We start from the raw sequence: 16,443 nt of genomic DNA, 5'->3' as shown, positions 1-16,443 counted from the left end.
ATGAATTTCATCACATAATAACCACATTTGGTGCTTCCTTTTTGTATAGGACACTACATTTGAATTACAATAAAATTAGCTAAAAGTAATAAAAAACAATACGTTTGCATGTTTTACAAAGTGAAAGAAGTACTTACCAAACATGTAGTCCATTTCGGTGGACGAGATTGTTTCTTTCCACTCATCATGCTTGTTGCAGCCATACACCTATTCATATAAGACATAAAATATATGTAAATATTTGGCATCACTAGTTTAATAATAACTATTAATTCATTATATAAATATACATACGTTCTCATTATATGTTTGCCCATGACCAAGTGAATCAAACCAAAAAATTTCATTTAATCTAGGAGAAATCGCCATCAGCATCTAATGCTCACTACAAATAAGTAATTTATTAGTTATAAGTAAATAAGTAAATATAATATATAATAAAAATATATTATATATAAGCACTTTAATTTAAAACGTAATTAAAACTTACTTGAGAACGTATGGGGCTAAATATACATTTTTCTTCTCATACTGCATGGTGGCACTTATATATGATTTCCTTTCTTCTGTATTATTCATTTTTGGTTGAATCCAATATGGATCTAGGATGTCATACGTGTCTTTTGATGCCAACTCAAAATTGATGTAAATACCCCTATTCACAAACACATCCAATATAATTATACATAGATTACCAATTATATAAAGAACTGAACTAGAGAAACATCGATGGTGTCCATACTTAAGAAACGCATTATCTCCACACTTTCAAGGTGCAAGTCATAATCAATCTTGCCCATAATACCATGAGCCACATGGATCACAAGATTCTGTTCAAAACGGCGAGCTATTGTAAAAGCCTTTTTGCAATCAGCAGTCAAAGAATATGGAACAACACTACCAGCTTCTTTGGCCAAATGATAAAGTGTTCCATTGCATCACTTACAAGTTGAACCTCACTGGTGGGGAATGGTACACGTGCAGTTGGATCACGAACTTGATTTACACTCACTTTCACATTATTTACATCCAGTACAACCCCATGAACTTGTCCACCACTGTAAGCTGTCCCATATGCCACTGTACGTCTAATTGGATCTTCTAAGAACAATTGACATCGTGCCCCTAACTACAATAATTTTTAATTAAAAATCATATAAAATTTTATTGATAAATAATAATAAGATAACTATAAACGAATACTTACAGCCGGTAAATTACTAAAAGGGTCTGGGGAACTAGCTTTGTCACTTGGAGGTGATGGCACAGTATCCACACATACGTCATCCACCTGCTTTGGTTGTAAAGGAGTCTGCATAGCTTTAAATTGCAACATCATACTAGCTATTTTTGCCTCAAATTGCTATGTTAATCGTTGACCAAATTCTTCCCGTTCAGAAATATTTTCCTGCTTTTGTTTTTCTAACGCTACTGCAACAGCAGCATCAACGATTTGTTGAACATCTTGTGGAGTCTTTTGGCGACGTTTTGCATGGCCAAATACACTTTTGATGCCATGTCCTCTTCCCATGGCTCTAACACGTCCACAATGCTCATCGGTACCCAATGCAACAGTCAATGAATCCTTTCTTCCATCCCCAAAAAATTCTCCTTGAGAAATTTGCAACTCAAGATCATCCTAACATATATAAAAATTATTCAATAATAATTACTATTACTGTAGTATGACAAGATATGTACTTACAATTTTTTCCGCCACCAATCTAGTTGAATCAGTACGATAATTTCCTGACTTGTACATTCTTGCTTTCTTCCATTTTTCGGCTCTACTTATGGGACTTAGAGGAGTCATTGTATACGACGGATCTGCATCAGCACATGCTTGTTGTTGTTTCAAATTCTCGTCCATCATCATCTTCTCCAACCATTTATAACCTCCTCGAGCTAAAAGATGTGGATGAATATTCTTAGCCTGTATGTCTTGATATTTTTTCCTTGTTGGCTACATACATACAAAATATTAATCATATGATACATCATTCCGTATCCCTTTTTCAAAATATTGATAGAATAATAATGATACCTCATATGATTCACCTGTATGCGACTGATAAAACTCAATCCATGTCTCTTGTTCAAGGAAGTCGTATGTTTCACAAGGGTTCTGACCTGCATAGCAACCGTATATATACTTGTTCGTCAATTTTGTTTTGAAATCTCTCCACCGGTCATTCACATAGCTTAACCAATGTCTCTTCATATCAATGGTGTCGGGAATATCATAAGTACTCTACAAAACAACATTATTTATTAGTAAGAAATGTAATTATATTAACATTTTGAATAAATCTAAATCTAGCTTACCAGGATTTCTTTCCAAATAGTAGCTTTAGTATCTTCTCGGACATCCGATCATTCTTTTATTGTGATAGGAGTATTGATTCGTCCCACTAATCCAACATAACTTTTAAATTCAATGTCAGCTTTCCCATAGACAGACTCGAATCCATCAAGCTCAATTTATAGTTTCCCAAAATTATGTTACTTAATGATTTTTTGCATACGAGTGGCACCCCTCTTCTTAGTAGTACTACTTTGAGTACTATGAGTACCTTCTGTAGTACCACCACCATCTGTGGAATCCGTACGCCTGTTTAGAAAGAAAAAATATTAGAATATATAGAAATATTAGAATAAGAAAATATAAAAACAGAATAAATACCTAATTAAAGCATTACATATAATAATCAATTCTCCCATATCCCTTCACGATGATCATCTCGTGATGCATGCACTTCATCTATCTCATTATGAATAACTGGGGGCAATAAACTTGACGAAAATGGTGGTATTTCCTCAATATCAAAACTAACATCTTCATTCTCATCTACAACAATTTGTCTCTTTCCATGAAGAACAATGGACCATTTTTTGTCACAAGGATCACTAACATAAAAGACTTGTTTTGCTTGGGATGTCATTATAAACTGCTCATTTTTGTGTCCTTCCCGATTAAAATCTACAAGGGTAAATCCTAACTCATCAACTTTTACACCATGTTTATTATCTACCCATCTACATCGAAACACCGGGACCCTAAATGAAACATAATCAACTTCCCATATTTCTTCAATCACACCATAATATGACAACTCTGCAAACACGGGATTTGGACCTTTCGAACTACTAAAAGGCATTGAATTTGCAACCAAAGTAACTCCACTATTTTGCATAGTGCTCTTTTCATCTTGAGCTTTTGTATAAAATGAAAACCCATTAATGTCATATCCATTATGACATAAGACATCCAAACCAGGACCATGTGCTAACCATGAAACAGTTTCAGAAACATTATTCTCTTTAAGAACTTTATTTTTGAACCAACTGATAAAAGTTCGATTATGTTCACCCACAATCCACATGTCTCTCCTTTTTGGATTTTGCTCCCTAATCAACGCCTTGTGTTCATCTAAATACGGTTCGACTTCACTTGTATTATGCAAGATGTACAAGTGTGCCTGGTCAACATCTTCACGAGGCATAACATTCACTTTGACTCCTCGAGTACCCTTCCCAGTAATTCTTCCTTCATGCCGATTCTTAGAAACTCCAATAGACTCAACTCCTGCCAAATATTCAGTACAAAACTCAGTAACCTCCTCAGCAACATAGCTTTCAACAATAGATGCTTCCGGCCTATATCGGTTCCTAACATAACCTTTTAATACTTTCATGTACCGTTAAAATGGGTATATCCACCTCAAATAAGCTGGACCGCAATGTTTGATCTCTCTAACCAAATGCACAAGCAAATAAACCATGATATCAAAAAATGAAGGTGGAAAGTACATCTCTAGCTGACACAGTGTAACAATAATTTCATTTTGCAACTCATCTAATTTGTCTGGATCAATAACTTTTCCACAAATTGCATTGAAAAAGAAACAAAGTCTTATGATGGTACGGTGTATCTCAACTTTTTAGGCAATATGTCTCTAACAGCCACTGGCAATAGTTGTTGCATTAAGACATGACAATCATGAGACTTCAAACCCACCAATTTTAAATCTTGCATATTAACAAGTCTACTGATATTTGATGAATACCATTGTGGTACCTTTACTCCACGTAAACACTCACAAAAACTTATTTTCTCCTTTCTTGATAAAGTATGAGCAGCGGGAGGCAAATATGTTTTCTTACCCTCGGAACGTGGAGCTAATGTAGGCCGTATACACATTTCAACCAAATCCAATCTAGCATTGAGTCCATCTTTAGACTTACCTTTTATGTCTAAAAGAGTTCCAACCAGTCTATCACATACATTTTTCTCCACATGCATCACATCAATACTATGTCTCACATCTAGTGTCTTCCAATATGGAAGATCAAAGAATATAGATTTCTTTTTCCACGGACTCTTCTCATTTGTAGATTTTGACCTCTTACCTCTTTCAGATTTAAGCTTCTGAGTCTTACCGAAAGTAACATTGATGCATTCAACTCGTTCATATACTTGATTCCCAGTCAATGGTTGTGGAGCATCTGTATAGTCTTGCACCCCATTGAATGCCTTTTTTAAATTTCGATAAAGGCGCCAAATAAACATCTATATCATGACCTGGTTGTTTTGGCCCAGAAATCATCAAACATAATAATATGTATTTTCGTTTCATACACAACCAAGGGGGTAGATTATAAATTATCAACATAACTGGCCACGAGCTATGCTTGCTACATAGATTCCCGTGGGGGTTAATACCATCAGTACAAAGTCCAAGTCTAAGATTTCTCGACTCGTGACCAAATTCAGGAAATGCATTATCAAATGTTATCCATTGAGAAGAATCAGCCGGGTGTCGAAGCTTGCCATCAGAAATCCTTTGATCTGCATGCCATGTTAAGTTCTTCGCATCACTTGGATTTGCAAACAGACACTTAAATCTTGGAAGAATTGGGAGATACCGCAAAACTTTAGCTGGTGGCCTTTTCAAACGTACTTTACCAGCAACATTCTGGCTTGTTTTATAACGAGATGCCCCACATATTGGACATGCATGCAAATCTTTGTAATCATTCCTAAGCAATATGCAATCGTTAGGGCAAGCATGTATCTTTGTATATCCCATACCCATTGGACACAAAATCTTTTTGGCATCATACGTACTATTGGGAAGTTCATTACCATCTGGAAGCATGTCCTTTACTATTTCAAGTAACGCAGTAAAGCTCTTGTCACTCCACCCATTCCCAGCTTTCAAGTTGAATAATTTTAATATAGCAGATAATCGGGAATATTTACTACACCCCGGCCATAACGGTTGTTTTGAATCATTCAATAATTCATCTAACTCATTTGACCGATTGGTAAACTCTTCTCCGACATCGCGAAAAATTTCATCCAACCGATCTTCAGACTCATTATCTTCATTGTCAACATACACATTAGATGTCGTAGACACATCGCGTTCACAGTGCCAAATCCATTGTGTATAATATGGATTAATCCCATTAACGATTAGATCATCATATATATGTCCTCTTCACCTAACTTTTTCTGATTACAACATTTCTTACAAGGACACAACCACCTGTTATTACTATTCGGAAGGTTACTCTTTGCAAAGTCTAAAAATTTTCTAACTCCATCTTCGTATTCCGTACTAAGTCGATTAGCTATCATCCAACTTTTATCCATCACGTACAAGTCAATCTAGATATTAATAACTCTAATTAAACATTTGTTAACACTATTTTAACAATTTTCTATAATAACAACTACTACAACAACTACAATAATTTTAGCATTTACATAATGCAAACAAGTAGCATTTCATGGACGCAAACAAGTAGCATTTATCCATCACGTACAAGCCAATCTAGCTAAAATAATAATAATCTTAATTAAACATTTGTTAACACTATTTTAACAAATTTCTATAATAATAATAACTACTACAACAACTACAATAATTTTAGCATTTACATAGTCCAAACATGTAGCATTTAATGGACGCAAACAAGTAGCATTTATCCATCACGTACAAGGCAATCTAGGTATAATAATAATAACAATTCGTCAATTCTAGATGCTTTCTTATACATCCTAACTAACCAAAGAACATGTCTAACACAATGTGAATTGAATCTTGCTAAACACAATAGACAAATTGCGTACCCGAGACCGGCGAAGAACAGTGGAGGAGGATTGTAGCAAGGACTGAACTTAGTCAAACCCGATTGACGCCGAACAAAAAATAAACCAATCAAATATTTTCGAAGTAGCAAAGCAGAAAAGTTTCTTTTTTTTTTTTTTTTTAAGTAAGCAAAGCAGAACAGTTTAATTTAAAGTTTAAGTGAGAATAGGTCAAACACACCAACATTCATACAGAGTATTTTGTGACTTTAAATATTTTTCAGAGTTGATTTAGGATCGAGCCAATACCTTATCACCCTATGACAATAGTTAGTAATATTAATCTCAACATTTATTTTTTTTAAAAAAAAAGACTTGATAATTTAAATGTAATATTCTCCTAACAATTATACATATAATCTATGGTAAATTGCTACTAGTTGCATATTAAATTGGATGTAGCATCGTCTGACCTACACACTAGTAATAGGGTGCTAACTTTATAGCCAATTTAATCTCGGTTTTCAACAAATGATTCTTTACCTAAATAAAGATGCAAATGTAAGAAATTTTCAAAATAAATTGAGAAATTTTATAATTAATGGTTGTCATAATTTTATAATTTCCAAAATAAATTTAGATTATATTTAATTAAACCATTGTCCTCATAATAAGCCCTACTAGAGTGCTATATATCTAGATTCTAACAAGCTTGCACTGGATCAAACCCCCTAAAGTAAACTCAACTCCTTCTGCATTATACTATTAGTGATTAGTGATGTGTATATTAATATTATAGCATAAGTAGCATTATTCTTAAAATTTCGAAATATACACAATAATATATAAACAATATTTCATAAAATTCCACATATACACACACAACAATTCATAATTTACCCAATAACTTATAAAATAAAAAATATATACACAATTATTCCTAAAATTTCGAAATATACACAATAATAATTTATAAAATTCAAAATTCAAAAAATATAAAAGATTAATTAGATATATATATATATAAAAAACTATTTTTAGTATATATATATATACATACATATATATATATATATATATATATATATATATATATGTATGTATATATATATATACTAAAAATAGTTTTTTATATATATATATATACCTGCCGTATATGCGTTAGATCGACGCCGTGCGGCGTCTGGCGGCGAGGCAGCGCGGGCGAGGCAACGACCGGCGAGCGGCAAGCGGCGAGGCAGCGAACGGCAAGGCGGCGAGCGACGACCGTCAAGCGTCGAGGCAGCGAAGAGAGATCTGATCTGTCTACGGTGGCGGGGGTGGAGCTGAATATACGGTGGGGTGGTGGAGATAAGTAAACGGTGGCGGTGGTGGAGGGTTTTGGTGGCGGTGAGGCGTTGATCTGATCTGATCTGTCTTTGTCTTCGATTTTGTTAAAATGAAATGAGTATACGGCGTCGGCTTTATACTCGCTGACGCCGTATACCATATTTATTTATTATTTTTTTTATGGGATATACGGCTTATACTATATTTTTTATTTAACAGCTGACGGCTTATACGGCGTCGGCTTATACTTCGGCATTATAAACAGCTGACGCCTTATACTATATTTTTTATTTATTTATTTATATTATAGATACGGCGCCGGCGATACGAAAAAGCCGACGTCAAATGTATTTTTTAAAAATTAAAAATTAAATTTAAATATTTAACGTCGGTTTTTCGAAAAACCAACGTTATAATGGCGATGTTAAATCATTTTTCGTAAATCGACTTGGTTCATTATTTTCCAACATGCTTGTCTAATAAAAGAGGGGCATAAATTAAAGTTAACCGCAGCTTTTAGTTTCCTCTTGTCACAAGAAAGGTTGTTTGCAGATTAGAAACATGAGATTTTTAGTTTACAAAGCAAGCAAAATTCCATTCCTTTTTTTTTATTTGAAAGGTTTAGTTAATGATAATATTGGATTTCTTTACTCAACAAAGTTGTGAAATAGATTACACAAGTATGTCGGTTGGGATAGTACTATCCAATTTCTTGATGCGCTGCTGCCTCTTGGATGGCTTAAATTCGTGCCAATGTCACTACCCTTAGTTGAAAAGGAAATGAAGATAGATACAAGTAAAAGGAGAAGTAGAAATAGGATAGCGGAAAAAGTTGTATCTATCCTGATAGACAAGAAAGACAATTCGATTTTCAGAGATGAGAATCTGAGCCCTCGAACAACTACAACACCGCTAATGCTAATGGCAGAGATATTATAAGAGAACAAGTACAACACCTCACTGCTCAATCTGATGAATTTCACTCAGCTTTCTACCACAATGTTGTGTGCTTCAGAAGCGATATCTACAAGAAAATGGGCAAAAGTTAGCATAAGAGATGATATTTAGAATGGTATTTTTCAAATAATGATGGGTGAACTACTATGGCCTGAGATGCTGATTTAGAAGAGGTATATTTTCAGAAAAGTTGGTTTATGGTGCATGCTAAACCAGACATTTGGATTTGGACAATAGCTAAGAAGTTCAATAAGATATTTGCAAAAAAGTCTTGCTCTGCCAAATGCTGACTACCCACCCAGAACTTACATATTCTAGCCACAAACAGGTTAACCACCTCCAGATTTTGTCTAAGATTAGTATAATTTGCTTTTATTAACCACTCCAGATTTTGTCTAAGATTAAAATAGCTTGCTTTTATCAACTTCCCATTCCTAAAGAAAAAAAAAAATCTTCATTTTTGTCACATTGTGTGTGAGTATTTTAATGTAGTAATGTTGATTTGATGCTTTACTTCTGAATTTTAAAACAGATAAATACTTGAATTTTTTATGAATTCTTGGCTTACAAAGATGTGGTGCAAGAAGTGTTTAAATTACGACTCAACTGGGGCTCGAACCCAAAATCTATAGTTTTATAGACCAACACCTTATCCATTGGGCCACAAAGTCCAATGCCTTTGCAATTAAATTTAAATATTAATATCATTAAACGTTTGTAGAACTTATTCATTGGGCTAAGGAGTGCTGTGTTTTTATGATTTAAAATTAAAAAATAAATAAATAAAATCAATATTAGGAACAACATAAGGGCCCTGCCGGGTTTGAACCAGTGACCTCTAGATCTGCAGTTAAATGCTCTACCACTGAGATAAAGACCCTTAGATGCTAAATTGGACATTTTTCCAACTATGACTTCTACAAAAAATTTAGTTAATTGCATTTATGTTGATAATCAGAACTTCAATAAGCAAATGCTTTAATCTGTTGGAAAAATTGAATTTTAAGTGGCTATTTTGTGGTACAATTATCAGTGGGGTCCACTTCCGATTTGGGTCTTGTCAAAGTGGATTCGGGTTCTTCGTAGTGAGACGAAGAGATTGATATATTGTACACTCAAAACGGATAATGGGTGAATGATATATTGATTCTCAAAGTAGACCCATTGATCGAGTTGGAAAAATGAAGGGAAAGAGATGAGATTTTGTCCCACATTGATTTGGGAAGTAGATTTGCACCACTATTTATACAAGGGTCTTTTATAGGCTTATTGAATTGTATAGCATAGATGTTATCTCTCCTGTGAGTGTATATATATATATATATATTATTTTCGTAAATCGACTTGGTTCATTATTTTCCAACATGCTTGTCTAATAGAAGAGGGGCATAAATTAAAGTTAACCGCATCTCTTAGTTTCCTCTTGTCACAAGAAAGGTTGTTTACAGATTAGGAACATGAGATTTTAAGTTTACAAAGCAAGCAAAATTCCATTCCTTTTTTTTATTTGAAAGGTTTAGTTAATGATAATATTGGATTTCTTTACTCAACAAAGTTGTGAAATAGATTACACAAGTATGTCGGTTGGGATAGTACCATCCAATTTCTTGATGCGTTGCTGCCTCATGGATGAGTTAAATTCGTGCTAATGTCACTACCCTTAGTTGAAAAGGAAATGAAGATAGATACAAGTAAAAGGAGAAGTAGAAATAGGATTGCGGAAAAAGTTGTATCTATCCTGATAGACAAGAAAGACAATCCGTTTTTCAGAGATGAGAATCTGAGCCCTGGAACAAGTACAACACCGCTAATGCTAATGGCAGAGATATTATAAGAGAACAAGTACAACACCTCACAGCTCAATCTGACGAATCTCACTCAGCTTTCTGCCACAATGCTGTGTGCTTCAGTAGCGATATCTACAAGAAAATGGGCAAAAGTTAGCATAAGAGATGATATTCAGAAAGGTATTTTTCAAATAATGATGGGTGAACTACTATGGCCTGAGATGATGATTTAGAAGAGGTCTATTTCCGGAAAAGCTGGTTTATGGTGCGTGCTAAACCAGACATTTGGATTTCGACAAATGTTAAGAAGTTCAATAAGATATTTGCAAAAAAGTCTTGCTCTGCCAAATGCTGACTACCCACCCAGAGCTTACATCTTCCAGCCACAAACAAGTTAAGATTAGTGTAATTTTCTTAAATTACAACTCCGCTGGGGATCAAACCCAGAATCTCTAGTTTTGTAGACCAACACCTTATCCATTGGGCCACGAAGTCCAATGTTTTTGTAATTAAATTTAAACATTAATATCTTTAAAAGTTTGTAGAAATTATTCATTGGGCCAAGGAGTGCTGTGTTTTTATGATTTAAAATTAAAAAATGAATAAATAAAATTAATATTACGAATAACACAAGGGCCCTACCAGGTTTGAACCAATGACCTCTTGATCTGCAGTCTAATGCTCTACCACTGAGCTAAAGACCCTTAATTGCTAGCTTGGACATTTTTCCAACTATGACTTCTACAAAAATTTAGTTAGTTGCTTTTATGTTGATAATCAAAACTTCAATAAGCAAATGCTTTAATCTGTTGGAAAAATTGCATTTTAAGTGGCTAGTTTGTGGGACAATTATCAGTGGGGTCCACTTCCGATTTGGGTCTTGTCAAAGTGGATTCGGGTTCTTCGTAGTGAGACGAAGAGATTGATATATTGTACACTCAAAACGGATAATGGGTGAATGATATATTGATTCTCAAAGTAGACCCATTGATCGAGTTGGAAAAATGAAGGGAAAAAGATGAGATTTTGTCCCACATTGATTTGGGAAGTAGATTTGCACCATTATTTATACAAGGGTCATTTATAAGCTTATTGAATTGTAAAGCATAGATGTTTTCTCTCCTGTGAGTATATATATATATATATATTATTTTCGTAAATGGACTTGGTTCATTATTTTCCAACATGCTTGTCTAATAGAAGAGGGGCGGCAGCTTTTAGTTTCCTCTTGTCACAAGAAAAGGTTGTTTGCAGATTAGTAACATGAGATTTTTAGTTTACAAAGCAAGCAAAATTCCATTCCTTTTTTTTATTTGAAAGGTTTAGTTTATGATAATATTGGATTTCTTTACTCAACAAAGTTGTGAAATAGATTACACAAGTATGTCGGTTGGGATAGTACCATCCAATTTCTTGATGCGCTGCTGCCTCTTGGATGGGTTAAATTCGTGCCAATGTCACTACCCTTAGTTGAAAAGGAAATGAAGATAGATTCAAGTAAGTACGTACTAAGTCGTGATCGATGGTTGTGTGGCGAGCATAAGAAAAGCTGGAGTTATATATAGGCCGGTCTGAAAATAAGACTGAGACAACAAAAACATAAGTACGTACTAAGTCGTGAAATGAACACCAGTACCAGGTCACGTCGTGGAAACAGCAGCGCAAGAATTATTCTTTCCATGAGTAAACAGAACTTTCCTCATTAATTAGAAAACGAAAGTTCACAATGATTAATGAAAGTTGTGTTTATTAAGCTTCAGTGACCAGTTCAAGGCTGTATTGCTACTGGTCTATTTTATTCGCAATCTAACTTTTTTTTCTTTTTTGGTATAATTAAATTGACGACGTAGATATCTGTGTTATCACAAATTATTATGTGGACTGGGTCCAAATGTTCTTACGTTAACACATAAAGTCCAATACCCGAATCGATGTGACAAGCGACTTAGCTATAGCACCGAGGTCAAATCAATGCATAATACATTAACTCGTGCCTAGCTATAACACCAAGGCCGAAGTAATTTATATGAATCGTGTAGTTACCACCAAATTGTCACAAATTAAAGCTTATATTTAAACTTAATCAACGCGTAATTATATTAGCACCACACGAAAGGTTTAATCTAAGCAAATTAGCACTAAAACCAATCATAATATTGCACCTTTATTGCTATTACCGAAGCACCAAATGTTCAAGTTTTCAACACCTAACGGTGCTGCCACCAAATGGCCATTAGTGCCTAATTAAGCACTTTAACAAGTACTTAATAGCACATTTGCAGTGCTCTAATTTGCACTTCAAAGTGCCAAATTAAATTGTACTTTCCGTTAGTGCTACAAAAGCACAATTTAGCAAAACACAATTTGTCTCAAATTAAATTTCATACTAGTATAATTTTGAATTTTTGATCAAGTTAATTATAACACAATTAACAAAAACAAATCAACTAAATTTTCAAACTAGTTGAACCAAGCTTATATAATCATACTCAGAATATTGTTTAAAATATTCAACACATGAGTTGTGACGCTCACGATTATATAGCTATTACAATTTTTGACAAATTGATTCTTGAAATCCTTATCGTTCTACATGAATCAGAACTGAAGTTCTTTACGGGATTTCAATATGTAGCACTGTTGTTATATTTTGTTCCGGCCTTTAAGCCATTTTAGCATTTTCCAAATAATGCTACTTGATGCACTAGGTATCCATATTGAATCGTTTATATAATAAAATATCACACATAAATATTTCAAAATATACAAAGTTCAAACACATAAATGGAACGATTCATTTTTATTCAACAATTAATAAAAATGTATCACAAGGATACTACGACATTTATTCAAAACAAATAAATAGGAAAACTACATTGGAAACAAATTTCCTTATTCCTATCTCGTAGTAATCCTTCAACCCGTGTACCTTGTTCCATTTTCCAATTGTCCACACCTCGAATGGTGGTCCATAGCGCATTTCGGGGGTACTTGTTAAAGAAACCTTGGTTGTGACCTCAATCATCCAACCATCCACATTCTTTAACCCAAGCGAAGTTGTCTTCAACCTTTTCACCAAGATGACGGTTCGCTTCATAGTGGCTGCGCACTTCCTCCTCATAATCATCTTCAGGACTAAACTTTTGTTTGCCTGTCCTTTGATTATCGTTGAAGACGTTGGTCACACTACAATAGTCCTCAGACCATGTAGTGATCACACCACCATTGGATCCTTCTTGGCTTTTAGTCGATTCACTAGGCAACACAATAGGTACCAATTGTGTGCCATTAGCCACTGGTCTACCGGTTCGTGAACCAAAGTTCTCCGGAGCACCATCGTATGATTTTGCAACTCCCAAGGAAACAACATTTCCAATGTTGTTGCCGTCAACCGGCATCACGGAATGTGCAATATCGTTGTCGTTCCAACCATTTGAATGTTAACCACAATCAACATTCATGGATCCAACACTTTTGAAATCCATCGACTTGTTCATTATTATATATATAAGGTTTTAAGAATGTTCGGAAAAATGAACCAAATCGATTTAATATCGTAATATAATATTTATATATACACATGAAAGTATATAAAATATTGTTCGATATACATATATATCTACCAAAAAGATATATAAATATATATCAACAAAAAAAAATGGAACTTGTAATCCTCATATTATAATTCCAATCCAACGACTATATCAAATTTAGAGAGAGGATTTTTGCTTAGAGCATAATCCAACACGAAAGAAGATGAGGAAGAAAGAAGGTAAGCACGAGTTAGGCGAAGTATCCTTTTTCCTTAAAACCTTATTTGCCACCTCCCAAAAGTGCTAAGAGTGTTGTGGCCTAGGCTTCCCAGGATAAAACGTACTACGATTCGACATTTGAGCACCCAAACGAACGAACCCGGCGAACTAGAGCACGGGCACAACACAGCTTCATGAATGGAGTAGGAGCAGAGTTTTTCGGGAAAAGAAACAGTTTCTGTGTGTGTGTTCTTGTTGTGCTTCACTTGTTGAAAAAACCTGCTACCCCCCACTACCTTCTTATATAGGGATATAGGACTTTAATAGCATTAAACAAGGCCATTAAACTTAGCCTTGTCACAACTAAAACAGCAAGGCCATTATGTTGGACCAAAATTCGAATTTAAAAATTGGAATTAATAGAAATTAAATTTCATAACAGTTGAATTTAAATCTCACACTACTGGTCTGTTGGCCTACTACCATGTTTCGGCCCCAAGGCTGAACCCATGCTGTTTAGTTTCAGCCGAAAGATGTTGTCTCAGTTTGGCCAAGCGTTGGCTGAACTCAGCAACTCTCGTGTTGATTTTGTCTCAGTTCGGCCAAGCGTTAGCCGAACTAAGCAAGGCCCAAACATGCTGTCTTAGTTCGGCCAAATTTAAATCTCACACTACTGGTCTGTTGGCCTACGACCATGGTTCGACCCAAACACCGAACCCATGCTGTTTAGTTTTGGCCTAAAGATGAAAGACGGCCTAAAGATGAAGAAAGTAGGAAAAGACACTACTACCCCCACTTTACCGAAAAAGATCAATCCATGCCATATTAGAAAATCAAATAAAAAAACAAACGAACAAGATTAGTCCTCACGTCCTCACTTAAAGATGGGTCCTCATTTGAACTGATACACACATGCACACACACACACACACACATCACAATACTCAACTAAAAGTAGTAATTATTGATATATTCAAAATCAAATGTTCTTTAAGAAAAATATTTGGCAAAACAATGTGCACTTCGAAGGCACAACATTGTGCTCTACAAGAAAGAAAAAAAATGCACCGGAAGACAAAACAAAAGTTAACTTATTTACCCAAAGCAATGTGCACTGGAAGACACATTACTGTACGTGCTCTAGAAGGCAGAATTACATTGATCTCTGGAAGGCATAACAATGTGTTTTGAAAGAATGAAAAAATGTTTTGAAAGACAAAAATAAAAAATAAAAATTAACTTATTTACACAAAACTTCCATAATGTCATCGTATTTTTTTTTTAAAAAAAAATTTCTTCATTCTAACCTTGATTTGGACTAAATCAATGGATTAGATTAAACTCAATATTCATCTAAGGCTTCTTTCGCACATAATCTGTTATATATATATATATATATATATATATATATATATATATATATATATATATATATATATATATATATAGTATGGTTCCAATGAGAACACTTGCTTAGGTGAGAACACGCGTGAGAACAAATCGTGTGCATCCATCTAATATTTGTTAATGGTCTGGAAGGCACATTAGTGTACTCTGAATAGTACAACTATGACTTCTACAAAAAATTTAGTTAATTGGATTTATGTTGATAATCAGAACTTCAATAAGCAAATGCTTTAATCTGTTGGAAAAATAGCATTTTAAGTGTCTATTTTGTGGTACAATTATCAGTGGGGCCCACTTTTGATTTGGGTCTTGTCAAAGTGGATTCGGGTTCTTTATAGTGAGACGAAGAGATTGATATATTGTACACTCAAAACGGATAATGGGTGAATGATATATTGATTCTCAAATTAGACCCATTGATCGAGTTGGAAAAATGAAGGGAAAAAGATGAGATTTTGTCCCACATTGATTTGGGAAGTAGATTTGCACCACTATTTATACAAGGGTCTTTTATAAGCTTATTGAATTGTGTAGCATAGATGTTCTCTCTCGTGTGAGTATATATATATATATATATTATATTATTTTGGTAAATCGACTTGGTTCATTATTTTCCAACATGCCTGTGTAATAGAAGAGGGGCATAAATTAAAGTTAACCGCAGCTTTTAGTTTCCTCTTGTCACAAGAAATGATGATTGCAGATTAGGAACATGAGATTTTTAGTTTACAAAACAAGAAAAATTCCATTCCTTTTTTATTTGAAGTTTTTAGTTAATGATAATATTGGATTTCTTTACTCAACAAAGTTGTGAAATAGATTACGCAAGTATGTCGGTTGGGATAGTACCATTCAATTTCTTGATGCGCTGCTGCCTCTTGGATGGCTTAAATTCGTGCCAATGTCACTACCCTTAGTTGAAAAGGAAATGTAGATCGATACAAGTAAAAGGAGAAGTAGAAATAGGATGGCGGAAAAAGTTACGTTGTATCTATCCTGATAGACAAGAAAGACAATCTGATTTTCAGAGATGAGAATCCGAGCCCGGGAACAAGTACATCACCGCTAATGCTAATGGCAAAGATATTATAAGAGAACAAGTACAACACCTCAC

The 16,443-nt window shown here is 34.4% G+C and overlaps 1 non-coding gene across 1 annotated transcript; it reads right to left on the bottom strand.

Annotated features, from left to right (window-relative positions):
- Nucleotides 1-10,802: 10,802 nt before the first annotated feature.
- Nucleotides 10,803-10,874, bottom strand: TRNAC-GCA. The gene has a single exon. It is a non-coding gene; the product is annotated as a tRNA-Cys (tRNA).
- Nucleotides 10,875-16,443: the final 5,569 nt, after the last annotated feature.

Source organism: Ipomoea nil, unplaced genomic scaffold (assembly GCF_001879475.1).
Source record: "Ipomoea nil cultivar Tokyo-kokei standard unplaced genomic scaffold, Asagao_1.1 scaffold0878, whole genome shotgun sequence".
NCBI lineage: Eukaryota > Viridiplantae > Streptophyta > Magnoliopsida > Solanales > Convolvulaceae > Ipomoea > Ipomoea nil.
The sequence above is the reverse complement of the archived record's forward strand: the minus strand, read 5'-3'. Positions and strand labels throughout refer to the sequence as shown.